The sequence below is a fragment of the Papaver somniferum genome, chromosome 8 (assembly GCF_003573695.1).
Source record: "Papaver somniferum cultivar HN1 chromosome 8, ASM357369v1, whole genome shotgun sequence".
In the NCBI taxonomy this organism is placed as follows: Eukaryota; Viridiplantae; Streptophyta; class Magnoliopsida; order Ranunculales; family Papaveraceae; genus Papaver; species Papaver somniferum.
The window spans coordinates 127,264,398-127,272,441 of record NC_039365.1 but is presented as its reverse complement, the minus strand read 5'-3'; positions in this window follow the sequence as shown (position 1 = coordinate 127,272,441).

Genomic DNA, 8,044 nt, shown 5'->3' with positions numbered 1-8,044 from the left:
CGGAGTAAGCTTTTTCCAGCTTACAGTGAATATCAGAAACATAGTTCATGTTTCTCTTTGGGAATTTCTGCCCAAAATAATTTCTCTCAAGACAACGATCTTTTGTAACTCTAGAGATATGATCATGTGGAGAAAATGTACTAATGTGAGAATTCTCAGAGATAGATAAATCTCGTTTAATTCTTTCAATGAGATTTTCATAAGATTTTCTCGTTTAATTCTTTCAATGAGATTTTCATAAGATAAATCTCGTTTAATTCTGTCTTTCTACTGAGGAATGATCTTTCAGTTTTTTAAGACAGGAAACTTCCTTCAAAAATTTTACTACCGTATGTTGAAAAAGTATAAGTTTCCTGTCAAGTGACTGAAAATTGTATTCCTTAAGATCACCATCACGAAATCGGTTCAAAGTTTCCTTTGGAAAAGATTTTGTTTGATCATCAGTAGATCTAGAAGTTGGTTTCTCATCTTCTTCTAACTTGATGTAGTTAGGCCGTAAAACACGTAAACCATATGTATTTGTAGTGTGGACTACATATTAATTCTCCCCCTTTTTGTCAATAAAATTGGCAAAGGTACGAAAACGGGATCCTAATGAAATTTCCACGGAGATGCTTCAAGACCAAAGAAAAGTACATATCAACTTTGTTTAGATGCAATCAAATAGCCGAAGCTAAATGCATTCATCAAGGAGTTTATAAAGATACAAGATAACTCCTAAAATATTCCACAGCCGCATTCCCCATAAAGATATGGAAATTAAACGCAAGTTCAAAAGAACTCTCCCTCATTTGATGTCATTCCCGAAAGAACAACAAGAACGACCTTACTTTTACAAGAAAAGAAGGATTTCTTTGGACACCAAAAACCACAAAAAAAATTATTTTATATCCAAAAATCTCAATTAAACTAATCACAAGAGAACCCATGATTAATTAATCGGAATACACAACCAAATTAATCACAAAACGAATCTATGATTAGTCTAGTCGGAAATACTCACATAAGAAGACTTATGGAGCCGCACAGTATATACATAAAATATGGATCAGGGAAGATCAATACTTCGGAATAGACAAGGATTCATTCTATTTTCCATCACTATTTGCACAATGACATACAATATACATAATCCTCGTAACACACAAGTTCATCATATCTTCATCAATACTTGCATAATGACATAATAGGCTTAAAACTTTTATAATGTCAAAAGTTCATTCATTCTTTTATCAATACATGCATATCGACATACGAAAGATTTAACTTTTGACAAGGTAGGGGAAAATCATAGTTCACGGACGCAAACACACATATCCCATAACAATTTGCAATATATAAAATCATAAAGATTAATACTGCAAAGACAATCTTTGCCCATGGAAGGTAGAATCAATATTTTTCGCATGAATTTACATCAAGAGTGGTTACCAAGGGAGTATAAAAAGATTTTCTTAACAAAGAAGAACATACAAAGTCATTAAAGACCATGCATCATAGTTCACATTAGCTGATTGTGAACATTCAAGAATCCCATAGCAATGCATACTACTGCCCATTCTTGAACTTCCTTCTTTGTGATTCACCAACATCATTCTCGTAAAAGCTACAAATGATCTTAAAATATAATTACTCCGAGAATCCAAGTGCCCAAGTCCAACAAAAGTAGAACAAGTGCGACGAAACGGAGCAAAACACTCAAAAACAAGATACGGGACAAAGACCAACCTCAACTCATCCAAATTTAGGATTTATCATCACCATTATAAATATAATTCAAAGAGGAAGAGGATGCAAAAATAATGAGGTCATTCCGATTTCGGACGAAGAAGTTATGTCCAAACCAAATTTACAGAATATCGACGTCAAGTATGCATACGGGTTTGCAAATGAATTTTCGTATCCTGGAGCAGTATGCAAACGGGTATGCGTACTCAAACCCATGGATTTTTATTTTAAATGATGTTATGCATACCTGGTATGTGTACCATGTAGTCCAAACATCCCGAACTATTATTTTCAAACCTAAACATTTAAGAACCTTAAACACATATCAAGTTAGGTAGAAATGAACGATAAGAAAGGTACGTGGATCATTATAAATTCTCTAAGCAAATAAATAAAAGCACAAATCTTTCTCAAGTTTATAGAATACCTTTTAGAAGAATCTAGTTGAATTCTACAGCCTTACCGAACATAATATGTGCGCCCAAATTCTTGTGCTTTCCTCGTCGTATACATAGCAGGGCATTCCTTGGTGAGGATGCACTTGCAACACAATCAAGTTGTGTTGAGGTGAAAAATGTCTTGCTCACCATAAGTGACTTTTGGAATATCATGAAAGAGGTCACTTTTAGAACCTTTCACATCCAATTCCATCTTTTTAAAGAATCTATTAAGTTCCAACATCATGGATACTGCCTTCTCCATAGTTATGGAATTTTCTGGGAGATCATTCATTTTCACACTCAAAGCATCATTGACTTTCTTTAGAACCCACTTATGAGTGCCTTTAGAAACAGCCAGAACCTTTTTCCCATTACTCTCTTCAAGATTGTATTGGTTATTCTTTTGAAAGTTAGTCTTTCTCCAACTGGGAACATCGGATCTTGTCTTCGTCTTTATGAAGTTATCCTTTTGATAACCATTACGATTGTGAAAAGGATTTGTATGACATTTATAGGAAAAAATAGGTTTATCACAACATTGATTTCTTTGTTTAAAGGTTAGACAGTTACAACCTGTAGCATTAAGGGGATTAGCCTTAACATATGATCTTGGTTTCAGAACTTCTTGTGATTCCCAAACAATAACATCATGAAGTTTCTCATTCCTTATACGGAAACAACATCTCTTTTCTAGTTGACCTTTATTTCCGCAATAGTGGCAAACATAAGGAATGTTCTTACCTCGATCCGTATGTGCTGACTTTGGAGGTTGATATATTTTGCTCTTTCGAACCTTAATTATCGATGAAGGTATTTCACTTTTTCCATCAGTGGAAACCTTTTTTTGAGAAGAATCACTAGCCTTGACAAATTTTACCTCTTTGCTAATACTTGGAGCATCTATTCCCTTATAACCCAATCCTCGTGTATCACGATAATTTTTACTTGCTCCTAGCATAGTGGATAATTTGCTTGAACTAGTATTGAACTTTTTCAAGTCATCTTCCAACATCTTGATTTCATCAAGAGCAGCAGCTAAATCAGCCTCAAGGTGTTTTTCTCGAGCGAGACAAGCACTTTCTCTGTCATCAAAACTAATTTGTTGAGAGTTAAACCTTGCTTCAGATTCTGCAAGTTTTTCTTCCAACAAAAAGTACTTTTGATAAAGATTATCACATTCAAGTGACTTCATATGTAGGTTTTCCTCAGAATCCTTGAGGATCGATTCGTTAGAACAATCGAAAAATAAACACCTGCATAACATCTTCTCAATTTCTTGTTTTCTCTATACAGAGAAGTCAGAAGAGGTGAGACATGTGAAGTTGTAATCTTCTTCATATTCCACGAATCCAAAAACTTAAAATACTCTGAGACTTCCTCATCAACATCTCTATCAATATCTGAATCATCTTCATCAGAAAGTTCATCCAACTGTTCTTCTAGGAGAGTTTCCCAATCAACAGCTTTTACATCAAGAGAATATTTAGATATTGACTTACATGTGACAGTTCTCTCAGGTGAATCCAAGCTTTTAGAATCATCTGGTAATTTCTGAACGGGTACGTTATTAGAGATAGACTCGTCCATAATCAGATCGTTACAAACACAGACTTATCAGGTCTTTAACGTGTTTGACTGCTCTGATACTAGTTGAAAAAGCGGGGATCTGACAACCTCACCCAATATTTCGATTAGAAATCTGTATGGACTAACTCCAATATACTTTCTAGAGAATCAACTAGACAGTCAGACTCAATCTAGAAAAAAGTATATCAAAGAGTTAATATCTCAATCTCTTGATTTGATCTTTACTCAAGCAAATGGAAATTTGCGAGTCTTTATCAAATACTAGAGAGATAAACTTGGATGGTACCAAAGACCAATATCCAAGTGTCAATCAATTTAAGTCAACAACCAAAGGTTGGATATTCTAATTGATTGATCTTAACACACCACCTGTGATATTTCAATTTATAACAAAATATAATGCGGAACAGAAATAACAGATACACCGGAAATTTTGTTAATGAGGAAACCGCAAATGCAGGAAAAGCCCGGGACCTAGTCCATATTGAATATCACACTGTATTAAGCCGCTACAGACACTAGCCTACTACAAATTAACTTCGGTATGGATTGTAGTTGAACCCTAATCAATCTCACACTGATTCAAGGAACAGTTGCGCTCCTTACGTCTCTGATCCCAGCAAGATACTATGCACTTGATTCCCTTAGCTGATCTCACCCACAACCAAGAGTTGCTACGACCCAAAATCGAAGAATTTAATAAACAAATCTGTATCACACAGAAAAGTTTATGATAATAGATAAATCTGTCTCCCACAGATAAACCTAAGAGTTTTGTTCCGTCTTTTGATAAAATCAAGGTGAACAGGAACCAATCGATAACCCGGACTTATATTCCCGAAGAACAGCCTAGAATTATCAATCACCTCACAATAATCTAAATCGTATGGTAGCGAAACTAGATATTGCGGAATCACAACGATGAGACGAATATGTTTGTGATTTCTTTTTATCTTGACCTATCGGAGATATAATCTCAAGTCAATTATTCAATTGAACTCGTACGATAGAAAATGGCAAGATCAGATCGCTTAACTACAAGTGTGATGGACCGGGAAATTACGCCTTTGACGCGTTGCCCCGCAGGCCGTAACTCCCCCGATGCGCCATGATGAAGCTACGATCCGTGCCTCATCCCACGACAAATGCACGTCCATTCTCCCTTACAAGCATGCTCGAGGAGCATGATGCAGCTAACTTACCTTCCACACCATTCCAGACTTACTCTTGTCCGCAAAAGGGTGTAAGGCCGTAAGGCCAAGGCCAATGCATATTGCATGCATCGCTGGCTTTGCCTCAACGTAGGGAATTCATCACTGAATTTCCTATCTAGCTGAGAAACCATTAACTCCCGAGTCATGTCTAGCCATAAGGAATGCCTAAGACTTACGCATAGTCTATTGCAGGCCTTCCGTACTTTTCTTAGGCTTATGCAAGCTCCGCTAACTTGCATATCGATGTAGTTTACCTCCGAGGGCATGCCCAATGCGCCATTGGTACATGCCTAAGTCGAATGGATTGATAGGAAGTATGAGCATCCACTGGCTGGCATGCAACTTGCCTCGTCAAGTTTGGCCACAATCATCTCTTGCGTCGAGCTACCGAGCCAGATGATATGAGAGGCAGAGTGTCGCAATCATCTTACAATTAGATGATATGAGCGACAAAGTGCTGGACCGGCAATGCTGCAACTCATTGCGGCTGCCTACGTACCCTTCCCTACTCTAAAGGGATCAAGCACAGACCGTAGTTCATCCTCGAAGGGACAAGCAACTTAAACTAACTCGTTTGCTAAGCCGTGGATAAGCAATAATGGTAATGGCCTAGTCCGTATAGGCCATTCCGTCAAATACATCCAAGTGATGCATCATCGAGTCCATGGAATGGAATAGCGATGCCTCAACATCATATGCTCCATTCATAAGTCTACGCAACTAAGGATGAGGCTTACACATCATTCATACCGTTCCGGCTAAGCTGTGAAGCTTACTTGGTACATAGCCCGTATGTGTACCTTCAACCAAGTACTCCTATATATATATGTCTTAATGGAATTTCTACAAGTATGGAAAGGGGACCAAAATTACATGCCTTCTTCACTATTCACGGCCGTTTCCATGAGTTTCTGGATGACCGGCCAAGATGGATGCTCACTGCCAATGCCGACTCCGGTGTCCAGCCATGTTGGCTGTCCATTACCAATACGATGTCCAGCCATGTTGGTTGTACATTTTCAACTCGATGTCCAGCCATGTTGGCTGTACATTCTTAAGGCCATCTACTCAACTGACCTAATGCATCATTTGATGCGAGATTGGCTCTTGGCCAATGTAGCTTCCAACTAATGCCATATTGTCCTTAGCCAATATTCCTACGCAATGTGCCTTTCTTGGCAATTAATATGGCCCCTGGCCAAATGCATCTCACTATGCAAAGAAGCTTTGGATTAAGCTTCATCACAAGCAAATGGCGCATATTTTAGCATGCGCCATGTTAAAAACACGGGGTGTTATAATAAGAGAAGTAGTTTCATCTGGCTTCACAATCCCAATGAAGTCTTTCAGTCGTTAATTTACAGGGTCTCGAGAAGAAACCTAAGGTTAAAGAAGAACCGACTCTAGCAAAACCAACTAGTATCACACATGAGGTGTGGGGATTAGTTTTTCCAGTTTCTAGATGTCTTCTTTATATAGTTTTCAAATCAGGGTTTGCAATCTAAGTTACCTTGGTAACAAAGCATTAAATATTTATCGTTAGATGAAAAACCTGATTTAACCAAGCTAATATCTTTCAACCGTTAGATCGAAACTTAGCTTGTCACACACAAATGAAATGTATTTCATTTAGGTTTGAGTAACCTAACCTAAACGTGTACACTTAGTTGGTTCACAAATAGTTAACTAATGGTTAACCATATGAGCACTTTCATATTAACTGTATTCATCTTCTTCACAACTAGTTCAAATGACTTCAAGAGAACTAGTTGAAGAGTTGTTCAATTTCTTAGGTCTTTATGAATAGACACAATTGAAACAAAATCGGTATGATTCACTTGAATCATTTCATGAACAATATAGCCACGGTTTGCAAAGATTGCATTCCTTATTGATTTATTGTTTAAGTTCATGAACTTACGATTTGAGAAATATAACCAGCTTGGGTACGCGTACGGGTACGTGTACCATAGCTACCTGATTTGAGATTTCAAACTCAGCAGAAATTTTCGGTTCGAAAACTTCCGCTGGTATGTGTACGGGTACGCGTACCCAACCTGTCTCCTTCACCAATACCATATGCACACATATGCACACACTTGGTTTCCGGCACATGGATTTATACACTAATGTGGGAACACACTATATATGCTTATATCCATAGTTAGTTACGTAATCTCAACTCTACATTTCAATCATTGAAACATTCTTCTATAATATTATAACAGTCGTTATTCACAACTATCGTCATCAAAGATATTTTCAAGATTGAAACGTCATCATGACTTTCGTCACGGGTTAAGATGAAAAGTGGTTAAAGCGAAAGCTTACTAACACATATTTCGTGAAAAAGATAGGCGGGTAAACTCGGCTCGAAATAGCAAATGTGTATGTATGAAAACTGTCATACTTATACGACTTTGTCTCAAGAATAGAAGATAGAGAGGTGGACTTTTGAGTGATAGATAAGTTCAAGTCTCCACATACCTTTTAGTCGGATGAAGTTCCACCGGTTCCTTGAGTAGTTATTCGTCTTCGTAAGATGATCGTCGTGGAGTCTGGAGCTCAACTACACTTAACTGTCCTAGTCCGAGACTTAGCTATAAGTAGTCTAGAAATCAAGACATATAGTTTTGACAACTAAACTTGGCAAACATGCTTGAGATAGCAACGCATGCGAGTTCGACTGAGCAATGATCTAAAGCATTCATTCACAGGGTATGTAATCGGAAACTATCACATGGAACAAACATTATAAAATAATAATTTTATTCATAATAATTTGATAGTTTTATTCAAAATAAGCCTTATACAAGAATATCGAAATTACTCAATGCATTGATGTATATTTTTTGTTTGAGATTTAAGAAGGAGAACACTCCTTATCATCGAGCCACTTTTGACATTCTTTTTCTAGTTCCGACTTTTAGGCTCCTTCACCCTTCCAAAAATCAGCATCAATGTTCAGGATACCTTGCAGAGTTTCTGGATCTTTTCGAGCAGCAAAGGCTAACTGTTTCCGAACACAGTTTAATTGTCTACCAAGATTCGTAAGATGAACCACAAGATTCTCAG